The sequence below is a fragment of the Gorilla gorilla genome, chromosome 8 (assembly GCF_029281585.2).
Source record: "Gorilla gorilla gorilla isolate KB3781 chromosome 8, NHGRI_mGorGor1-v2.1_pri, whole genome shotgun sequence".
Lineage (NCBI taxonomy): Eukaryota > Metazoa > Chordata > Mammalia > Primates > Hominidae > Gorilla > Gorilla gorilla.
In genome coordinates, this window is record NC_073232.2 from 60,291,162 (window position 1) to 60,316,436 (window position 25,275).

At 33.1% G+C, this 25,275-nt stretch overlaps 1 protein-coding gene and 1 pseudogene across 1 annotated transcript in view; one reads left to right on the plus strand and one right to left on the minus strand.

Annotated features, from left to right (window-relative positions):
• Nucleotides 1–25,275, plus strand: part of PCDH15 (protocadherin related 15) — a 1,796,064-nt gene that overhangs the window by 233,091 nt on the left and 1,537,698 nt on the right. The gene's annotated exons all lie outside the window — the stretch shown is intronic.
• Nucleotides 10,570–11,597, minus strand: LOC129524843 (histone-lysine N-methyltransferase SETMAR-like; annotated as a pseudogene).

The following is a 25,275-nucleotide window of genomic DNA, read 5'->3' on the forward strand; positions in this document are numbered from 1 at the left end:
TTGGTAGGCTGATGCAGGAGAATCGCTTGAACCCGAGAGGCGGAGGTTGCAGTGAGCCGATATCGCGCCATTGCACTCCAGCCTGTGCAACAAGAGCGAAATTCCGTCCCCCCACATCCCAACCAAAAAAAGAAAAAAGAAAAGCCTAAACGTATCAAATAAGTTCAAGGGATTCATTGTACAGCCTGGTAACTATAGCTAATGATGATATATTGTGTTACTAGAAAATGTAAAGATAGTGGGTCAGTGTTCTTACTGCACATAACTGTCAATTTCTAATGAAGCTAAACAAAACATACACTTACCACATGATCTAGCAACTACAATCTGGGGCATTTATTTCAAATAAAATAAAACTGATATTCACACATAAACCATATGTGACTATTGATAGTCACTTTATTTATAACAGTTAAAATTGGAAACAACCTCTATGTCTTTCAGTGTTTTACTGGTAAAACTGTGTTTAACTGAATATACATTTATTCATGCCATTAAATACTCCTCAACAGTGACATGGAAAGAGCTATTAAAAATTGATACATGTAAGAATGTACTGAATATTCATCGGTACATTGAAATGTGCAAGACCTCTTGGATAGGTCTCTAGGGAATTATGCTGAGTGAAAACGAAGTCTATCTCAAATGGTTACATAAGAAATGACTCCAGTTCTTTAACCCAAGCTTTCCAACCCACAGCCCATGGACTGCATGTGGTCCAGGACAGCTTTACAGCTTTGAATGTGGCCCAACCCAAATTTGTAAACTTTCTTAAAACATTATGAGAAATTTTATTTTATTTTATTAGCTCATCAGCTATCATTAGTGTATTTTATGTGTGGCCCAAGACAATTCTTCTTCCAATGTGGCCCAGGGATGCCAAAAGATTGGACACCCCTGTGATCTTCTTGAAATGACCAAATTATAGAGATAAAGAAGAATTCAGTGATTTCTATAGATTAGGAAGGGGAGCAAGGAAGTAGCTATGGCTATTAAAGGATATCATGAGGAACTCTTTTTGTATCTTGACTGTGGTGGTAATCACATGAATCTACACAAGTGAGAAAATCGCATAGACCTAAACATGCACACGTGCATGTGCACACACACACACACGAGTGCATGTAAAAGTGATGAATTCTGATTAAGGCCAAAAATTATATCCATCAGTTACATGGTTGTGATACTGTACTATATTTACGCAAGATATTACCATTAAGAGAAACTAGGTGGGAACACATTCAAATCAACTAGAGTGCCATTTTCTCCAAGTTTGTCTAGATCACATGCAGAGGGGAGCTGATTAGTTCTCTTTAATAGCTGGCACAATCTTAAAAATCTGTCTCTTCCACTACACTTCTTGAGGAAAGGTTGTATTCATCTTTGTTTTTCCACAGCTTAGCACTGTATTCCAAGAATCTTGCCTGGCATAGTATGAATGCGCCATAAATATTTCTTTAATGAATTCCTAAATAAAATAATGAAATTCTGCAAAATAAAAAAGTACCACGAGTAGTTTTTCAGGCTTGTTGAGAGTTAGATAAAAATATTTTAAAGAGAAGTGCTTAATTTTATGGGTTGAAGTCTCAGACATTTTTTTCTCTTTTATTAAGTAAGTTAGCCTATTTTTCCATCATAAAAGAAACATGACCAATGGAAAAATGGTCAGTACTATGTCTTAAATAGCCACAGATGATATAAGCATCTAATTTCTATTAAGGTGAGCAGAAGAAATCATATGACTGTGCTGCTGTTTATATATTTCCAATGTAATTTCTCATCCAAGAGAGGAGATTTTCTCCACATGCAGACTAGAGAAGGTCCATGGTAAATGTAATATATGAATTATGTAGCCCCCCTTCACTTCAAAGTGAATTATTTTATATGATCTTGGGTATTCATTTTAAGAATAATAAATGAAAACATGTATTCTATATAACACTGTACGTTTGTAATGAAATATCACAGCCTTTTGCTCCTATTGGTCTGATAGTAAGGCTTGAAAGATAAAAGATATAAATAAATGACAGTAAAAACTCCTTCACCTTCAATAATTCAAATTATGTCATATTTATGAAGTGAACTTCATTCCTATATTCTTTTATCTTCTATGCCATTTCATTTCCACAGACATTATTATTGTTCATATATTTGAGGCTATTTTCTATGATTAGCAACTATCAAATAATTCCTTTATCTCACTCAGGTTATTTTGAAACTTTTTAAATCAAATCAAAGCAGAGTAAACAATATGAGCTTGTACGTAATGAAAAATCATGTTAGAAAAAGCTTATCAAATTTCTAATCATTTTACTTAGAATATTCAATGTTATAGATTACAAGTTTGTTAGACTACAGAGGAGAATCATGGCTAACTGTGATTTGATTTTCCAGTATGTTTGACTATTTATACAATTAGTTTAATTTTATAAAAAGAAGATAATTAACAAGGGCACACCCCAATGAAATTTTAGAAAATAAAAAACATCACTGTAAACAGCACCACATAAAGAAACAAAGCATTTCTGAAGCACACACTTGGGCTGTATCTAATCTCATTTTATTCTACCACCACCACCACCACCACCAAGGATAACCACTGTTACAACTTCTAACACCTTAGAATAACCTATTTTTGAACTTTATATTAATGATATCATGCAATATATACTCTTTTGTGAGTGGCTTATTTTACTCAACACACTTTGGGGATTCCTTCATGTTTTTGGCTGCGATTGTGGTTCATTCAGAAAATGCAGTTTGTTTGTGTTGCTTTATAGTATTCTTCTCTATGAATATACCATCATTTATTCATCAGTTTATTCTGAATACATATTTGGGTTGTTTCCAGTTTGAGATATTTTGAAGTGATTCTATGAACATTCTCATGCTTATCTTTTCATGAGCTTAACTATGCATTTTTGTATGGTTTATAACAGATATAGAATTTCTAAGTAATGAGAAATATGTAGGTTCATTATTGTTAAATGCTGTCAAAATATTACCCAGAGTGATTGTACCAATCTATACTCTACCTCTGCTGTAAACAAGATCTAGTCATAGAATAGAATATCCATTCATTGTCTGAGCCTTGAGGTGAGTACATAGAGATATCCTATTGTAGTTTTAATTTGCATTGCTGTGATAATGAATCAAGTTCAGCCCCATTATATATGTGTATTATCCATTTGGGTATTCTGTTTTATGAATTGCAGGCTCCAATTCCCCAATTCTCTATTGCATTACCTGCCTTTGTTGTTTTGTTGTTGTTACATATATTTCCTAGATATACAATTTTTTTCCTCCCATTCTGTGGCTTGTCATTGTACTTACTGTCTTAATGGTCTCTTAATTATGTTAAGTACAATTAATTGATTTTTCTCCTTGTTGGCATGTTGTGTGTTCTAATAAACCCTTGATTATCCTAAGGTCATGAAGATAGCCTCTTATTATTTTTTGACATTTTATCATATATACACACACAATTCATGTATTTTATCATATACACACACAATTTGTGTATTTTAAATTGACAAATATAAATTATATATATTTATGGTGTACAAGGGGATGTTTTGATGAATAAATACATTTTGGAATGACATATTCATCACTTCACATTCTTAGCAGTTTTTGTGGTGAGAACATTTAAAAGCTCCATTGAAAGTTTCAAGTAAACAATATATTGTTATCAACTGTAGTTACTATTCTGTATGATAGATCTCTAGAACTCATTCTTCCTAACTGAAATTTTTGTAACCTTTAACCAATGTGTCTTCATTCCTTTCCTATATTCCCAGCCCCGGTAATCACCTTTCTACTCTCTGCTTAAATGAGTTAGACTTTTTTAGATTCTACATTTAAGTGAAGTCATGAGCTATTTGTCTTTGTGTGCCTGGCTTATTTCACTTAGCATAAAACCGTACAAGTTCATCTAGATTGTCATCAATGACAGAATCTCCTTCTTTTCAAAAGCTGAATAGTATTTCATTGTTTATATATATGTGTATATATATATACACATATATGTGTATATATATACACACATATATGTATACACATATATATACACATATATGTATACACATATATATACACATATATGTATACACATATATATACACATATATGTATACACATATATATACACATATATGTATACACCACATTTTCTTTATTTGTTCATCTATTGATAGGGAGAGTTTGGTTGAATATATATCTTGGTGATTGTGAATAATGCTGAATAAACATGGGAATACAGACATCTATGACATACTGATTCCATTTCCTTTAAATTTCTTCCCAGTTGTGGGATTTCTGGTTCATGTGGCTGTTCAATTTTCATTTTTTAAGGAAATGCCATACTGTCATATTGACTATACTAATTTACCTATCCACCAATAGTGTACATGAATTGCCATTTTTCCACATCCTCACCACTATGCTTGCTTTGGCAGCACATATAAAAAATTGTTATAATTTTCAAAAACATAACTGTCTTAAGAATTTCAGCTAAATTTTCATTAAGGGATGGCATGAAGAGAAGATAAATATGGAGCATAATTATAGCACATTTTAAAATTTATACAAACTCAAATATGTAATGGATATATGACTATTCACAAGGGGAGTTTAGTATAATTGTGCCATTAAAAAAACAACTATTTTATTTTACTTTATTTTTTTGAAACACAGTCTCACTCTGTCACCCAGGCTGGAGTGCAGTGGTGCCACCCTAACTCACAGCAGCTTTTATTTTTGGGCATAAGCAATCCTCCCACTTCAGCCGCCCAAGGAGCTAGGACTCCAGGCATGTGCCACTATGCCTAGTTATATTTTTATAAATTATTTTTTTTTGGAGAAGGAGTCTCACTATGTTGCTCAGGCTGGTCTTGAACTCCTGGCCTCAAAAGATCTTCCCATTTCAGCCTCTTAAAGCCCTGGGACTACAGGCCTGAGCCATCATGCCTGTTCCTTAAAATATTTTAAATAATTATGCATTGTTTTCCTGACACTTATTTTTCCTAAAAATGACACAAAGTAAATTGGAACTATTACGAAAAGCAAACTAATAAACAACTTTCATCTCTGGCAAAAATAAGCCCGTTTTGTTTCAACATTCAGAATGTAGTTGTGGTGTCAGTGGGTGGCAGTAACTGTTAACACATGTGCAAAGATTAGTCATTAAATTTCTTTAAACCAAAATTCCATTTACTGCAAAATGGGAATATTTGTAATTTTATTAAAATTATCCAAGATAATAGTTGGAATGTGAAAAGTAGATTGCTTTTACTTTAGGTGGCAACTATTATATTATTACAACAACTACAGTCTGTGAGATATGCTGATATACTCTTGAAATTGACTATAGTAGGACATGATTACATATAACTAAGTATTGTGAATGTAATACCATCTGATACCAAAGACAAATTAGAAGAATCATTCATAGGAATGATAAATGGAAATGATTGGCATATTGTTTGCTGAAATAAGACTATCTGAAGGTCATTTTTATTCTTGGTTAATTATACATATAATTAACCTTACATAACTAACATTTCTACCATCCTTGCTAATAGAGGATCATGCAAATCATTCAAATCATGCCTGAATCAAATAATGCAAATTATTCAAATCATACAAAATGTTTCCTCTAAATTTCACTGTTTTGCATTATCATCCTCAAGGTACCCTTTAAGGAGTGAAAGAAGTGTCCAGAGTACAGATATATTCCTTGTATGCATAACTTATAATTTACAGGGCCAATGCCAATGATTGTTAATAAACCCAGTACTGGATTTGAGAGCTCTTCACCCCCACTTCAAAGCATTTAAAATAGCTTTTACTCTTGTGTTGGGCTGCTTTATGCTAATATTCTTCTCAGTCTCGACAAATGGAAATCCACCCAATAAGGGTGATTTTCTTGGCACCAGGTGCTTGCTATCTCTGTTGGTTTATAAATAATATGTTTAGGATCTAAATGATTATCATATAATTCATTTTATTTATCTTTGGGAAACACTGAAATGTATGGGGGCAGTAGAAACTAGAGATGTATTGAGTTTGAGCACTTTTTATTTAGGATTAACAAAGCTCAGACAAATACCACCAAAAGTATGTTTTCTTACAATCTCTATAGACTGGCATATGCTTTATATTAATGTATGACTGGTCAACCTGAGATAAGTCTTATTATAGGTGAATATGTATATAGAATAAATTAATGCTACTATTTATTAGAAGTAGTTATGTGCTAGATACTACAAAGAGCATTTTATAGATACTGTGTAATTCAATCTTTCCCAAAAATCTCTAAAGTAAGGTACTACTATCCCTGACACTTAAAAAACATTGAGTATAATAAGATAATTAATAAATAAAACCAGATGACATAGCTAACTGATGGTAGAATCGGAACTGACACTCACAGTCCACTCCTCACTTCCTTCTATTGAAAGTTTCTACCTTAGAGATTTAATTCTGATGTAGTATTCTTTGTTGCACACTAAAAAAGTGCAGGGAAACACACAATTTAATTCTGTTAAAAAGTTTGGCCAATCTGTGTTTTATTCTAGAATCTTATTTTTTTTAATGCAATGGTTTAAAAAATATTCTAAATACTTTTGTTGTATATTTATGTTTCATAGATAAGATTAAGGAAATAGATTTATTCATGTTTGAATTTTTCAATATAATTTCATTTTTCAAAAATTATTAAGCTTTTGACTTGTTTACATCTTTTTCTGGTTAAACTGCCCAGCGATTTTTTTACTTTTACACATTTGTACTTGTTGCTATGTACTCTTGCTCACAGAGCAAACTGTTCAAGTGATTTTCTCTACACATATTTTCTCTAATCTTTAACATATTGGTGTTACAGGGCACTATGTGTTTCCTCATTTTTAAATTGCCTGCAGAACTTGCCTTGAAGTTTCAGAATATGAAAAGTAGAGGTGTACCTTTAATCTAAATACAAAGGGAATCATAGCAAAGGCCAAAAACTATAGCTAAATGCACTGCCTTGGAAGTAAACAGAACACTGAATACAATTTTGAGTCTTCTACTACAAATGATGCAATCTTGGAATGTTACTTATTTGTCTGTCTCAGCTTAATCATCTGAAAAATAAATATAGTCACACACATATCTTACAGGGTAATTATAACAACTAAATCGGTTAATAAATGAAAAGTATTTAGTATCATTCCAGATATCTAGTAAACAACGTCTGTTATTTTTATAATACACAATTTCATAGAGCTTAAATATTTTTAAAAATGAGTGATTGAATAAATGAACGAATCAATTCTGTTTCTTTTGTTCAGCACACCTTTGTTTTATAGATATTTAAATTTTTATCATCCCTCTGATTCAGGCTGATGAGATCAGAAAAAACAAAAACAAAAATAAAACTTACCAGGCCATGTTTTTTATGTCCATCCTATTACCAATATTAGCTCCTCAGTGGTAAGTCATAACCACTGTTTGAGGCAAAAATAGTGGAGGATTAAAGAGAACTGTAAACTATTATTCTCTTTTCTTTCATTTTTTCCTCTTTTCTCCTTTTTTTTGTGTGTTCTCCCTTGCCACTCTCCTTTCTCCCATCTCTTATTCTTTCCCTCTCTCATTCTTTTCTTTCATCTTTCTTTTTTTATTTCTTTCCCTTTTATTAGTTTTCAATTTTTTTATAATACTAGGTGTTGAGAAATTAACAAAAAAAAGGGCTGAACACAGGGCAGCAATTTGCAGTTAATAATGACTTCAAATTGTTGAACACTTAATTAGTTGTGTCGGAATTAGTAGAATGTAGTTGGAGCTACATATCCAGCATATACCTGGTTTATGAGAGATCAAGAACATTAAATATTTCAGAGTTACAAACAGAGAGGTTATTGTTAAATCTGTGATGTTCGATAAAGTAGCCAAGGGTGTGTAGGAAAATATATCTTGGCATATTATTTGCTGACCTTACTCTAGAATAAAGCATGTTAATCAAGGTTAAGAATCACATGGAAAGTTTTATTTTTAAAATACATATTCTTGGATGTCACATCTAGATGTTATGATTTAGTAGGTCAAAGTGGGTTGGAAACTATAATGTGTATAATTTAAATCTTTCACCAGTAATCAACATTTTTAAAAAGTTAAAGAAAATTTTTTAATGTGAATGGCACTATTAAGAGGAAACAAGCTACAAACTGAGAGAAAACGTTTGCAAGTCACATATTAACAAGAGAATTGTATACAAAAATATTAAGAACTCGAAACACTCGACAGTAACAAATAGAAACAAAGTAAAAATTCAGTTTTTTAAAAATTGGAAAAGACCTGGGACACTTAACCCAGGAAGATATAAATGTGTGAAATTAGCCCATGAAAATATGTGCGACAACATTAGTAATCAGGGAAATGCATTAAAACCATGTTGCGCCACCATCACATACTTACGAGAATATCACACACAATAAACAAAACTACAACACCAAATGCTGATGTGGATGTGGAGAAATGAGAATACTTGAATACTGCTGTTGGGACGCTGGAAAACACTCGATCGCTTTCTTATAAAGTTAAATGTACTCTTTCTATGTGACCGAGCAATCCAATCTTCGGCATTTACTTTATCTAGAGAAATGAACACTGATTTTCACACAAAAATCTACATGCAAATGTTTGTAGCAGCTCTATTCAGAATCATCAAAAACTGAAAACAATTTAAATGTCCAGCAGTGGGGCAATGAATAAGTAAAGTGTGATACCTCCATGCATTGGAATACTACCCAGAAATAAAAATGAATGGACTATTTATAAATATAACATCTTGGGTAAACCTCAAAGGCATTCTCCTAAATGAAATAAGACAGTCTTAAAAAAGTTGATTCCTTTCCAATTACATTTAAATGACATTATCAAAATGATAAAATTATTGGGAGGGAGAATATCCCAGTGGGTGCCAGAGTGTAAGGGTGGGAGAAAGGTGTAACTACAAAGGGTAAGCCTGAGTGATTTTTTCCGTGATAGAATTGTTCTGTGTCTTGATTTTGGTGGTAGATTCACAATTCACAAATCAATACTTGTGTTAATATTGATAGAACTGTACATTCCACAAAAATATTTTATTTTATGTTAATTTAAAAATTAAAATTAAACAAAATCACCAACCAAAAAGCTCTCTAGTTCTGAAGCACAGCCAGGATTTGAAAGCAGCCCTATTATGAATTGCCTGAATTTCAGTGATGAATGTTAAGTCAGTAAGTCAGGAATATAGACTCAGGAATTTATATTTTTAATACATATTCTTATAAACTGTTTATGGCTTACATGAATAAAAGGATAATTATCTCATTGAAATCTACCTGGTAGTGTTGTAGAAGATGAATATTAGGAAAATGATTTGAGAAAATATGAGGTCGTCGGTAACCCAAACTTTTATACTTATCATGTTGTATTGTTATTTATTAATTGACATCTCTGTTTCTCTATTGTACCCTGAGCTGCTTTAAGTCCGATTGTGCCCTGTTTAATTCGGAATTCTCATTATTAAGCTCAATGTGTGACACAAACCACACATTTTATATTTGACTCTCACTCCATATATATCAAATGATTGTTTTCAGGGATCAGAGTAATGGGGTGATAGAGGCAGAGGTTGGTTACAGGTATCCAAACTGATGGGAGGTCAAAATCTGGATATGATATCTAGTTTACTGTGAGATATAATTACCATTGTATGTCTCATTGTTTTACTTTACTCAGTGATATTTTGGAATAAACTATCACTATGTGGCTCCAACTCTATTCTTGGTTTCCCCAAAAATCAGACTAGGGCATAAGTTGTATTAGGAATCTCAGGCATCAGGAGTGAGGGTGAAGAGGTGTTGGGCAAGGAAATATAAAGATCAAATATAAAGAAGCATCTCTGAGCTATCAACTGCTGAATACAAGCAGTGTCCAAGAAGGTAAGACAAATAATGATGTTAGAACAAGATTTTTATAAGAGAGAAAGGAAATCATTTATCCACTCGCTTTCACATTTTCATTGATCAAATATACAACCCACGGGACAGTACTCCTGCAATCGTAGATATTTAGGCACCAAGGAGGGTTTTGTACTGTTGTGTGCTTTATGATCATCAGAAGAGCCTTTGAGGTAGAAGTGCAAGGTATGTGATGTGTGATGAAGTTATGAAACAAGACTCAGTCAGGTTGCATCTGCCTGAACTTGATTAGAGTCCACACAGGACTCAATGCTATAGCAACTGTTGGTACGATAAATATGTGAAGCCAAGCAGATCTAAAGTTGACAAAGAGGTACTGTATACACTTGCCTGCTCTTTCACACACTGCCTGTAAGGTAGGAATATCAGTTTTATTTTTCTGTAGGCTCAAATTTCTGGTCTAGAACCAGGATATTTTTTATTTAATAACCAACACTTGCTCTTTCCACTAACATTCTCCAGTTGACTTCAAATCCTAGCTCTGCCACTTTGTAGGTTGGTGCAAAAGTAATTGCGGTTTCAGACCATGAATTTTAAGTCATTATAACTAGGCTCAGACACATCTATATTAATCAAAATAAGAATCATTACAATCAACACATTTTTGCCAATGAGAAGTGAGTATGTTTATTCCTATAGTGTAAAAATCTGTGCTTTGGGATTTGACGACCACTTGGAAAGCATTTTCTGCATTCTCCTGGTTGTGGAAGCGTTTTCCCTGCAAAAAGTTGTAGAGATGCTTGAAGAAGTGGTAGTCGGATGGTCAGACATCAGATGAATATGGTAGATGAGGCAAAACTTCATAACCCAATTAGTTCTACTTTTGAAGCATTGGTTGTGCAATGTGCAGTCGGGTGTTGTTATGGAGAATTGGGCCCTTTCTGTTGACCAATGCCAGCTTCAGGTGTTGCAGTTTTTGGTGCATCTCATAGATTTGCTGAGCATACTTTCAGATGTAATGGTTTTGCCTGGATTAAGAAAGCCGTAGTGGATCAGACCAGCAGCAGACCATCAAACAGTGACTATGACCTTTTTTTGGTGCAAGTTTGGCTTTGTGAAATGCTTTGGAGCTTCTTCTCAGTCCAACCACTCAGCTGGTCATCACCAGTTGTCATATAAAATCCACTTTTTGGTACACATCATAGTCCAAAAGAGAAATGGAGCCTTGCTTTTGCTTAAAATAAGAGGAGACAACACTTCAAAACGATGACTTTTTTGATTTTCGCTCAGCTCATGAGGCAACAACTTAGCGAGCTTTTTCACTTTTCTATTTGCTTCAAATTCTGAACAACCATAGAATGGTTGGCATTGTGTTCTTTGGCAACTTCTCTTGTAGTTGTAAGAGGATCAGCTTCGATGATTGCTTTCAACTGCTCATTGTCAACTTCTGATGGCTGGCCACTATGTTCCTCATCTTTCAGCCTCTCATCTCCATTGCAAAACTTCTTGAACCACCACTGCACTGTAAAATTATTAGCAACTCCTGAGCCAAATGCATCGTTCATGTTTGAAGTTGTCTCTGCTGCTTTACAACCCGTTTTTGAACTCGAATAAGAAAATCACTCAAATTTGCTTTTTGTCTAACAAAATTTCCATAGTCTAAAATAAACATAAAATAAACAGCAAGTAATAAGCCATTAGCAAAAAAAGTGATAAATGCATATTAAAGTGATGTATAATATAACCACATTTATTCAAAAATGTATTCCATTATCAAATGGCAAATTTCAACAATGCAAAAACTGCAATTATTTTTGCACCAACATTAGCTCTTTGAAGTTGAGTAATTAACATTTTCAGCTCCGATTTTCACTGATAAACAATAAAAAGACGAATATTTATGCAAAGGTTTAGGGAGAGAATGCACATAATTGATACATGCAAAGTATTTAGCACCACAAGTGGCACATAAGAGCCTCTCAAAATTTATTAGTATTATTGTACTTGTAATAATAGCAGTATTTGTAAAATAATGGGAATTTTGACAAGAGAGCAATGAGACTTAACATTCAGGAACACACAGAGATGTTGAATCAAGGAAACTACTTAGGAGAAGATTAAATTACATATGAAAGCAATTTTAACATTAGTTGAAAGGGAAAACATTAATTCCTTGAAAAGTAAACATTAGCACAGATTTGGGAGCAGTGTATGGTAGGATGGTCAGTATGAAAAGAACCAATATCAAGCAAAAGAATAAATGAGTTTCTCAGACAAAGAGATAAACAGTTGAATTCAGTGGAGAAAGCAAACAATGACAATAAAGAGACTTGAAGTGGCTTGGTTTGAATTTGAAACAAAAAGGGGATTATAAAGACTTAATTTTATCAGAATGAAAAAGCGGATTACTGTTGAATCCCTAGAGAAGGCTTATTTATTATTGTTTTATGTTCCAGATTACTTGAGCAACAATGATATAATGGAAATTGCATAAAACACAGTTTATGTCCCACTTATAAGGTTAGTAGGAATAGAATCGTGGATGAAAAAGCATCAATTTAGTACTGAATCAGTTGAAATGTATGAGATAATACAACACTTATTTTTTTTCTTCCTCTGAAGCCAATTTCAAATAGAAAAATTGTCATCGAAAGGATGCATTCATGAGTCACGCATAAAGGGAGGAGAAGTGAATGAGAAGATATAAGATATTTTAAATTTGAAAGTAGTTTGGAAGAATGCAGAGACAGTATTAGGAGAAAACACAGTAAGAAAAGCCACTCTTTAGGTAGGTTTAAATTTGTCTAACACATGGCAGAAGAAGAAGAAGGAGAAGAAGAAGGAGGAGGAGGAGGAGGAGGAGGCAGCAGTGGGGGGAGGGGAGGGGGAGGGGGAGGGGGAGGAGACAGGGGGAGGAGGAAGAGGAAGAGGAAGAGGAAGAAGAAGAAGAAATAATAAAACATGTGGACCACACATACTTAAAAACATATGATTAAATCAGATATGTTATGATTTATTTTTAAACAATTGAGAAGAGCCAATTGGTAGAATCCAAACAGTTGAGTGAGGAGAATTTCCCATGTTACTAAATACTGTGTAAAAAAAACAAGAAAAGAAAAATAAAACATTCAGATAATTTTTCAACTTAAGAGCTGCACCAAAATTCTCAGAAAATTTTCCTATTTAGGTTTAATAACATGAAAAAAGTTATCAATGAAAATCCTTTGATTTGACACTTTCTAGTAAAAGTCAGCACCTGCTTATTTTTTAAAACTCCATTTTCTATCTTTGATGAACAGAATGCTCAATTTGAACACTTGATGTCTAGAAGTGGAAATTCTAGAATTTCAGTACTGTTCTGTTTCTTCATCACTTCATTCTCCTTATTTCTAATATTTCTCCCCAATAAAGTCATAATAATCTATTTATCTATCTTCCCTCTGCTCTGAATTATCTTTCCTCTCTTTTAGAAGAGGAGGTTAAGAAAAAAAGGATTTTGAAAATTAGTCATTATTCTGAAGTACCCATTGACACTTTCCTACCTCCCTGGTGGCCTAGGAGGCTTCCTAGTACTCAGATCATTTAAATAATGATATGTATGTATGTATGTGTGTGTATATATGTGTGTGTGTATATATATATATATATATATGAGTTTATATATGGTATATATTCACCCCTACATACACACGCCTGTGTGTGAATGCATTCATGATAAATTATTTCCTTGGAGATATTTATAGTTGTGTCAGAATCAATTCTGGAACCAATACTCTAAAACATTAAATGTCTGCTATATGGAAAAATGGTGAAAGGGATTGAGTGTTACTTCTGTAGAAAATTGGGAGGAAGTGGCTTAGAGCTGGGTGAAAGGATAGTAGAGTGAGTTGGATGGTACCAGATTATATACATCATGGAATGGATTATTATACCAAGTGTAGAAAGGAAGTTAAAAAAAAGCTGATAACAATATAGTTATTGGAATCTCCCTCCATGAGTTAAACTCTTCAACTTATTTAATACTAAAATATTTGTAGATATCTTTATAGCTTGCATGCTCTCTCTCTAAGGCAAAAGTTCCAAAAGAGGGATTCAGCCAGATTATCTTTTCTGCCATGACTCTCTTTATCTTACAATAGGATAATGAAAATGAAAAATCTTTATAAATATTTTGCTTTAAGATTCTTTGAGCATTTGAACCTGCGTATTTACAGCAAATGTTCTATTAATGTACTATTTTCATAGTATCTTTTTTTAGTTACCATTTGATCTCTCATTGAATTCACTTTCATCACACAATATGTTATGTGCTGTGAGAAGAGGAAATTTTTCAGAGCTAAAAAGCAAAATATCCAAAATCTATTGATGTATCCATGGTAACCATTATATCTTGAAAAAACAAGAGCACCAGGAAGCAGTCATTTTGTAACTGGCAAGAGAAAAATGGTCATTAAGATACAGGATGTGAATAGATGTCTGTCAATGTGACTAGAAAAATATTTTAATGAAAAAATACATGAAAACTATTCTTTTCTTGAGCCTGTTCATGATTGTTTAGCTATGAACATTGGTTCTGGAATTACTTTCAAACAGCCCAGTGCTTTTGAGAGTTGGCAGGGTCTTCTAGCACTGGCGATTAGGAAAGGTAGAGGACACTGGGACTTCACACCTCAACAGAAATAACAATCTAGCACAATATAAGTCTCTGGACACTGTCTTCCTGGTCCATGACTACAGAAGAAACATGGGAGACATAATAAATCCAGTAGAGAATGCATCATTCTCAATAGACCCAATAGTTCTCCTCACTTCCATTGCTGCCAGATTGATCAAGTCCACGCAATCTGTCACCTAGATTCCTGCCCAGTCATCTCTCTGGTAGCTTTGTTTCCATTCCTGCTCATGTCCACGATGTTTTGTTCTCCACAAGACAGACAGAATGATGCCATTAATAAGGAAATTACTCACCTCTTGCTTGGAACTTTCCAGTGGCTTTCTCTCTTATTTCATTGTATAATCCAAAATCCTTTAAAGGACTTCAAAGATGCAGCATGGAGGTAATCTGGCCCTTGATACCATTCTTTCCTTTCAGTTACACTGGGATTATTGTTCTTCCTTGACCCACAGTAAGAAAAACCCTGTCTCAGCACATTTGCACTATTCCCTTCACAGGGAATGTTTCATTTACAGACATCCTTAAAGTTTTTATTTTCCTTCTCTTCATTTAAGTCTCTACCAAGATAGTCTTCTTATATTTCACAGACAAGCTTAACTAATACAACTTTCTAAATTTTAGTATCCTTAATGTATTTCTTACTATAAAACACTATGTTTGTGTGTTTACTTATTTACTTCCCTTCCGTATATGTGAGCAGGGGTTTGTTTTCTTCACAAAGGCAGGGGTTTGTTTGTTCATTACCAAATTCTTGTCTCCAGCAAGCATTAGGGCCTCGTTATTATTGTTATTATTGTTGGAATGAATGAAAGAAAGCACAGGAAAAAGGAATGGAATTTATGTGTTATTTCGAACACACGCAACAGGACAAACACTCTCCAATATATTTTTCTTCAATGATGCAAATATTCTATATGTGTATTCATATAGTAGCCACTAGACAAGAGTCTATTCAACCTTTGAAATGTGGCTTGTGAAATTGAGGAATTATATTTTGTAGTTTTTAAATTGAATTAAATTTAAATAGCTAAATGTCTATAATATTGGAAAGGGAAGCATGGGACAATGACAGAGGCAGGTATATAACTAGGTCTTCTAGTACAGCATGTGGGCCCAAGTATTCCTTGTGTGATTAAAATTTTTAAAAATACTCATGGAAATTTTTGTATTATTTGTAATAATTGCCCTACATTATCAAAAATTCCAAGCAGACTTCGGCTTACAATTCAATTGTGTGATATAAGAAATTATAATATTATAAATAAAAGGTTCAAGTTTTAGCTGATAAGAATCAAATAAAAATAAAAAGAAATATAAGATAACATTTTGATTTTCAAATTGCAAAACATGTATTAAACAATTATTTCTATAATGACTCCTGCCCAGGCAGCTCTCTAGTTGACCTGTGGGCACAGACTTAAATAATTTTGTTTAAAATATATAAAACAAAGACTTTGACCCTTCAATTTCATGTGTAGAAGTTCACCAATGAAATAATCAGATTCAGGTTAAATGTGTTTTCAATGAAGCTATTATTTATAACAATGCAACCCTGGGAGCATTCTCAATGCCCTAGGGTAATTAATTTACATGAAATAGAAATGACTGCCTCCTATTCCTGAAGTACATATGTAGAACTAAACCACTAATTTTTGTCCTAAAAAGAATTAAATATACAATGAAAAATAGTATGTATTTATTTGTGTGTGTATAATTTATGATTGCTTAAGCCATTGATAATTAGTTTTATTGTACTTATTTATGTGTTTCAGGAGGCTTTAATGTTAATAACTCTACTAGCTTAGGCTAATTATTTCTGTTTGAAGTAAAAACCAACAGTTCACTAGCTCTTGACTTCCTAAGGATTACCTCAGCATATTTTATAGCTTTGCATTTAAGTAAACTGCCTTCCCCTTTATGTAAAAAAACTTCCACTATACTCTTTTTCTTAAATTTTTTATTTATTTATTTTTTATTTGCCAGTCTCCCTCTATTTCCCAGGCTGGAGTGCAGTGGCACGATCTCATCTCACTACAACCTCCAGCTCCTAGGTTCAAGCAATTCTCCCAGCACAGCCTCCCAAGTAGCTGGGACTACAGGTATGTGCCACCACGCCTGGCTAATTTTTTGTATTTTTTGTAGAGACGGGGTTTTGCCATGTTGCCCAGGCTGGTCTTGAACTCCTGAGCCAAGTGATCCTCCCACCTCAGCCTCCCAAAGTGCTGGGATTACATGTGTGAGTCACCGCGCCCAACTCACTTTAATCTTTTTACTCTCCTAATTTATAGTAACCTGTACTGACTGTATCTCTAATGTCCCAACTTCTCCTGGATTCTCTGCTCTCAATCACCTGAACTTTCATCTCACAGGAACCGTGAGCAGCCAAGGTGGACTTAAATCAGTTAAAATGCTCCTGTCTGCAAGAAATAATACTCTATTTAGACTATCTTAAACTAATATATTAACCTCTCATTGCAGAGCGAAAAAAAAAAAAAGTCCAAAGATAGGAATAACCTGGGCTTAGTTTAACGCATATTGCATGATTCCAAAATGCGTGGGGTAATTCGTTTGTTTGTTTTGCTTTTTGCATTCACTGCAAAGGTCCAGAGATTCAATGTTTTCAGTTTGAAAACATGCTCGACATTGGATCATTCAATGGAATTTATGTATCTAAAGGAGGTTTCATTCTATGATAAATTTTTCTGGATCCACATAAACCTCAAATTAAAATCAGAGTATATTATAAGAATTAAGGGAAAGCTGATCCTCCAAAGAAAATCAAGATCAATTATAAAGCTACATTCCTACTTCCATATTCCTGACCACATAGAATTTCTGATTGTAGGAGAAAGATTCAGACATAATTTTGGATAAAAAGAGTGTCTTCTTCTTTGCAATGTGTACACATGCAACACTTCTATATTTGAGACCAACAGATTTGTTCATTTGTCTTTGATACTTTTTAAATATCTATAACTGTTTAGCTCTTTGATCAAGACTATTTGTTACCTCTTCCACATAAGTATTTATATGTTTTATTTGTGTGGGTTAGAAATGACAAATGAGCTATTGTGTAGTGTTACATGTGTCAAAAAATAGCAGGCTATTTGTTAGTTTAGCTAAGGTTTGTGAATATGGTATCACAATTCTATTCTGCGTGTTGTTAGAGTTCTTTTTGAAATAGTCTTACATCTTATTTTATATACCATCCTTACTTACCAGTGTTTGTTCATAGGTTAATTATGGTGAGTAATCTAATGACTGTTAATATCCACAATAAACAGGGCAAACACCATTATAAACTATTTATCATATTACTGTTACTAATAACATAACTAAATATAATTTCTTTGACTTACATATATGTATAACTTGAAAAAAATCCTCTCAAAAATTTGGAAATTTATTCAGTAGAGTGTATAAGAATATTACAAATAATAAAACATCTTATGAAGGCAAAATGAGTTGTTATACAAAACACGAAGATCTTCAAAACAAGAATAAAAGAGTATCACACAACACAAGAAAATAGGAGTATCAGGGACAATGTACCATTGCAAATAAAATGAGAATTGAAAAAATTTGATTTTTCTACCCTTGAGTTTTTAAACTATTGTAAATTTTAGCTGATGTTTTCAGCAATCATATAGGTCTGATTTATAGAGTACAGGACTGACAAGAGGGTGGAGGAATTGCCATAGTTCAACTCTGGCTTAGGGCTTTGAAGTGGTGCTATATAGTTATTCTCACAGTAAAATGGTTCACCTTTCATTTTATACAACATGATGATGGATGGCACTTTGAGAGCCTTGAGGTGATATATAGCATCCTCAGACACTGAGATATACTCCTAGTTTTTAAACAGCAATGCACCAGTCATCGCCATTAATGGGTATACTGGCTTTTGGTATATTTTAATTATGTCATGGCTAGCAAATAGAATTTTCCTGAAAATATTGGTTAAAAGATAACTTCTTTTATCAAAAATAAGTATCAATATAACTATAACTCTGACCATATATATATATAGAGAGAGACACATGCTCTATTAGGACATAGTATATTTGAGAGATTTTAATACAAAGAAACAGAAAGAAGTAATATTGTGGCATTGTAAAAAAGAATAATATGAAACTCTGAGACCTAACTTATTATTCTTTAAAATGTGGATCAAATTACCTGTTTTATTTGTCGACACGTGTTTTCTGTTAAACATAAATGAGATAATATGTATGATGTCACATGTATATTGATTCTAGTCCAATATCCTTTTCTGGTTTTTCTTTTGATTCCTTTTATAAGTAATCTAATCCTTAAGTTCTATTTTTTCCATGAGTTTCTATTTTTGACCCTCTTCTCTTACCTTGCTACATTTTCCTTATATTGGGTGATTATATTCACTTCCATTGATTTAGAATCAATAAAATTGATTTTCTATGAGGATCTATCACCAATTTCAAGTCAAGCTCTAACACACAAATAAGGAATTAGCTGCTAAAGATCTGCAGCTGAATTTAATCATGTCCCTTCTGTTTCGGTTTAATCTCCATTGTGCTTCCAAAAGTCAAAACTACAATCTAAATAAAAGTCATGACAAACCTAAGTAAACTAGAAATCTGGAAATCTCACTTAATAGTTTCATTTTATAACCACGTAAATCTAAGCAACAACTAAACCCTACCTAGTATAATACACATACTTGTAATTCATTCTGTCTTTTCTGTAGTTATATATACATCCTTCATTTAAGCTACAGCAATATTAGTTTCTAACTTGTCTTCCTACATGCTGAACATCCCACAAAAGGTAGATTGCTAGATCTTAAACATAAGCTTACATATCCTTACCACACTCAAATCTTTTAATGGTTCTCCAACACCTGTAACATATTGAGATTTTTTGTTTTGTTTTGTTTTTTGTTTTTTGAGACAGAGTGTTGCTCTGTTGCCCAGGCTAGAGTAGAGTGGCACAATCTCAGCTCATTGCAACCTTGCAACCTCCACCTCCTGGGTTCAAGCGATTCTCCTGTCTCACCCTCCTGAGTAGCTGGGATTACAAGTGTGTGCCACCACGCCTGACTAATTTTTTTGTATTTTTAGTAGAGATGGGGTTTTACCTTGTTAGCCAGGATGATCTTGATCTCCTCACCTTGTGATCCGCCTGCCTCGGCCTCCCAAAGTGCTGGGATTACAGGCGTAAGCCACCGTGCCTGGCTCATACTGAGACTTTTAACATGGCCCATGTACCTTAATCATTGGGCCTCTGACAATTTCTGAAAATGTCAGCTGATGCCCTGAAAGTGGGACAAATATGAGAACACACCCCTATATCAACAATGTGAAACTCAATTTAGTTCTCTGAATACACCATTCAGATTCATGCCTCAGTGGCTTCATACATGCTGTTTCCTACATCGAAATATCTTTCTGTCCTTAGACATTTAAATAACTGTACTAATCTTTAACATCCTTTCTTATGTATTTTCTTCTATGGGAGATCACATCTATTCTATGTCTGAATTTCTACAATAATCTAGTTAAATGTCTGAACCCCGTCCCCGCAACACACAAACTCATTTGTAAGCTTCTTAAAGGCCTGGATGGATCGTCCCGACACATGAAGGTAAGAAGGTAAAGACTTTAATCTGAAAATGTATTATTATGGTTTATTAAATCATATTTACTGAAGAAACAGTTAATTAAAACATGATGACGCCCTTGTATATAAATAATTGCCACTAATTATCTAAAAAGGCATAATTTAAATATCTGAGTTCAAAATTAAATCTTCAGCTGCAATAATAAATTCAATGCAATGTACATTTATGCTGTTCATTTGTTTGTAAAAAATAATGGCCCAATTAATGACATATTTTCTTTTATTAATAATAAAATATAAAACAAATGAAACATCTTTTAAACAGATAATTCAAATTAGAACTGATGTTCTTTATTATTTATATGATTTTATCATTTAATCTATGTTATAAAAAGCGTTTTTTACCTGAAAGTGAGCAACTGTTCATGATGCTAATAATTAAACTATTGAATACATAACGTGTCAGGCATGATACTACCATACTTCAAAATTCACAAAAATTATATTAGCAAACCATACGTTAAACTGATCTTTGCTACTCTGCTTTAACTGGGAAGTGGTGGAGGTAAAGCTTCAGGCCCCAGAGATCAATAAGTATTATTTTTTTTTTTAAAAAGGAGTTTTGTAGTTACATAGGCTTGGAATATGGACTAAATCTTTTTAAGTAGGTTTTTGTTTGTTTGTTTTTTTTGTTTTGTTTTGAGTAGAAGCCTTCGGAGTTCTTATATTGCTAATGTGTAATTGATCATTTGACTTTTTTTATAAAAGGTGTTTTTCCATTTTTGCCCAAAAAGCTATTAGAATTTTGATGGAGATTGCACTGAATCCATGGACTAATTTCAGACTGCCAGCTTAACAATATTAAGCATTCCAATCCATGAATATGAGATATCTTTCCATTTATTTAGGTCGTATTTAATTTCGACAGTGTTTTATAGTTTCCAGTGTACAAGTCTTTCACATCTTGGTTAAATTTATGTTTAGGTATTTTCTTCTTTTTGACACTATTATAAATATAATTGTTTTCTTTTTTCTTTTCTTATTTTTCCATAAGTTATTGGGGTAAAGGTGATATTTGGTTACATGAGTAAGTTCTCGAATTCATATGGAACTGCAAGGGGCCCTGAATGGCCAAAACAATACTGAAAAAGAAAAGCAAAGTAGAAGGATTCCCACTTCCTGATTTCAAAACCTATTACAAGGCTACAGCAGTCATAAGAATATAGTATTGGCATAATAATAAATACATAGACCAATGGAATAGAATTGAGAGTGCAGAAATAAACATCTGTGGCCAATTCATTTTCAACAAGGGTGTCAAGATCATTCAATTGGGAAAGAATAGTCTCCTCAACAAATCATGCTGGGTCAACTGGCTAACCACATGCAAAAGAGTGAAGTTGGACCCCTCCTTCATTCATACATGAAAATTGAGTCACAGCGGTTCAACAATCTAAATTTAGGAGCCAAAAGTATAGATTTCCTACAAGAAAACATATACATTAATGTTTATGACGTTGGGTTTGGCAATGGATTCTTTTGACAGCAAAAATATGAGCAACAAAGGAAAAAGTAGATAAATTGGACTGTGAAAATTTAAAACTTTTGTGCATCAAGGAACATTATCAAAACTGTGGAAAGGCAACTTACAGATTGGGAGAAAATATTTGCAAAGCACATATCTTGTAAAGGTTTAGTACACACAGGACTAAATAAATAGTCCTACAATTCAACAAAAACTAAAAACAAGTATCTCAACCAAAAAAAAAAAAAGAATAAATAAGACTTTAACAAACATTTCTACAAAGAAGTTATATAAGTGTCCAAAAACACATGAAAAGTTATTCAATAAAATTGATCTTTAAGGAAATGTAAGTAAAATCCGCAATGAGATACCCAGTGAATAAATCAATAAAAATAAAAAGTGTATTTGCCAAGAGTATTTGACGTTTTTTTACCATATCTTTAAGAATGCTTCAAAAAACTAGTATCTCAGAACTATAAGCTGAAAAAAAAATGCTGCTTTGAAATTTTAATCTGTAAGTCAATATTTATCTAAAGGCAAAAATATATCTTGTTTGAAATAATTTATCTTTTAAGCTTGTTTACTATATTATTGAAACAATTATCATAAATATGAACCTCAGTATTCCAGAAAATAATAGAATAATATATTGCCTTCTGGAAAATATTCAGGAAATATTCTACTGTAGTCTCTCTAGTGTACAATGGAAATGTTAAGCAACTAAATGGAATCATAGCATAATCTGAAAACATGCAAATTCAAGTTCTTCAATGAGAAAATGATTTTCAAAATATGCATTTTTGGTCTCAGTTTCATAAGATATTTCTTTCTCTGCCTCTCACAATATGCAATATATTTCAAGAATAGGTTAAAATATTATTTGGTGAATTCATGTATAGAAATCAAGTTATATCATTATAAGTTATAGCCTGAAGGAGCTGTGTAAAACGGAGCTACTTATGGAGACACTTTCCATTTTGAGAGGGATTAGAGATTGAAATAGAGATTAGACTAGAATAAAACCAATATGATTCAACACAGAAGCTGCAGATGAACAGCTTCTTCAGATGTTTACACAAGTGATTGCCAAGTACAGGTATAAAGATCCACAGAAGTGAAGAGATGAGAAGATAGAGTGGAAGAATCTGCTATTAAAATGGAAGAAATAGAAGGGAGCTGAGAGGAAAGGCAGGATTCATAGGAAATTATGGCTACCTCCTCATTTCTTGACAATTGAAAAGGAGAAAAGAAAGAGACAGTCATCAAAGAAGGATGAAGAAAAGTGAAGTCATTTTGAAGGGATCACTAGTCCTGAGTATGAGGACAAATCAGCAAGTCCTGATTACAAAATCATTGGGATTAATCAGAAAATATATTTTAGTAATGATGAATATATAGGGTGTGAAAAGATGTAACAGACCCTTAGAGAGAGAGATTACTTCTTGATCATTTTTTGAGAGGATATAAAAGAAAAATGAGAACTGCTAGTGAAATTTCAGTAGATATTAGTAAGCGTCCATGGGATAGATGATTGTTGAAGATGAGCCATTTGGGTAAAAAAGATACTGGAATGATACACTAGAGAGATATAGTAAGAGACTTCTTAAATAATCTCTATTCTGAGATTTTTTTTGCTTGACCTAGATCATGACCCAGAAAACATTTATGCAAAATCCTTCAAAAGGAAGATAAAGAGGGTCGATAAAATACTATTGTAATATGTAGCATTATGTTACTTATTGCTTTCTAAGTACAACTTTATAGTGTTATCCTCTCTGCTCTGGCAGACCCAGAGTGCAATCCTTGGACCTTTTTTCTTTGGTGCATATGAATTCCCTTGATTGTGTTTTTCAGTCACAGAACCGTAAATCCAATCCATACAGTAATTACTCCTAAATTTCTTTTTCAAGCATGGACCTATTCCTTGAAGTCTATAATCAACTGCCTATTAGCCATCTCTGGTTGAATGTCTCAAACATAATCTGACCCAAACTGAGCTTCTGATTATTTTTCCTCTAAAGCTGCTTCTGTCAAGTCTTTCCCACCTCAGTTTACAGCTATTCCCTCCTACTAGTTGCGTGGACCAACAGTCTCTTTTGGATAATCTTTGACTATCTTCTTTTATTCCCACATCATGTAAAATCTGTTAGTGAAAAGTTTTGATTTTAACTTCAAAGTATGTTTGACCCCTTCTCATTGTTCTGGTCCTAGTCACTGTCATCTCTGCTTTAAATTACTGCAATAAACTCCTAATGTATCTCTCTGCTTTCCCCTGAACCCCATGGATTTTATTCATAAAATAGTAGCTAGAATAGAAATCTCTTCAAACCAAAATCCAAATGTGTGTCTCCTCTGATGGAAATTTTCTAATGGCTATCTATATAACTCTGATTAAAAGCCAAGATAATCACAATGATTTACAAAACATATACTCCTATCATTTCTTCCAGGCTCACCCCATTGCAGCCACAGTGGACTTCTTAATATTCCTTGAATATTGCCAGGCACACTTCCATCTGAACACATATGTATTTCATCTCATTCTTCCTGTAAGGCTTTTCTGCCTGGTATCTCTATAACTTGTTTGCTCACTTCCTTAAATTGTGTATTCAAATACTACCTCTCCAATAAATATCTCCTCATTCACCCTACCTAAAATTATGATACCTCCTCTTTATCACCTATTATGCTTTATTTTTCTCTGCAACCTCCACCAAATATCATTCAATATATTTAACATATTAAATGTGGTTATTTTAAAATTTACCATGTAAGCTTTTTGAAGGCATTGAGTTTTTTTGTGTTTTTCTAACTATTTTATTGACTGTGTATAGAACATGCCTGGCACGTAATATGTGTTCAGTAGTTATTTGTTTCCTTGTTTGAATAAATTAATAAAAGTTCAAACCATGTAAATCATTTACTTCCACCCTCAGCTAATACAAATTGATCAGAGTTGGATACAAGCTACACCACCAGTCAATACACATATTATTTAGTGACCCAAGACCTTAGTCATGTGATTTTTTTTTTCAAGATGGGCTGAATCAATCAGAACCTCTTTTTCAGATATTTGAATTGTTAACTACAGGAATCTTGCCAGTTATACTGGGGGGGGGGAAGGAAGATTATGATATAAATAAGGTAAGAAGAGGTGACATGTGAAAAGATAATAGATCAGAGAAAAAAGAAGCCTGAGTAAAGAGAGAAAGATATTTGGTAGAGGGCATAGAATAGAACAGATGGAGAAAAGTACAAGGAGATAAAGGCCATCTCTAAAGATGTTACCATTTCAATTCCAGGTCATACCATCAATTAACTCTAGAATAAAAGTTGGTTTTTTTTTGATAGCATACATATATCTCTGTTTTTCACAATTGTAGACAGCATGCATTTCACTCTGACACAACTGAAAACATCTTTTAATTCCTTAGTTTGGTAAATTACCTGATTCTGCCTTCAAGAATTTCTCCTTTCAGGCTGGCTATAAACTCACATCTAGTCATTAAATGTTCTACTCACTCCCACCCAACTTG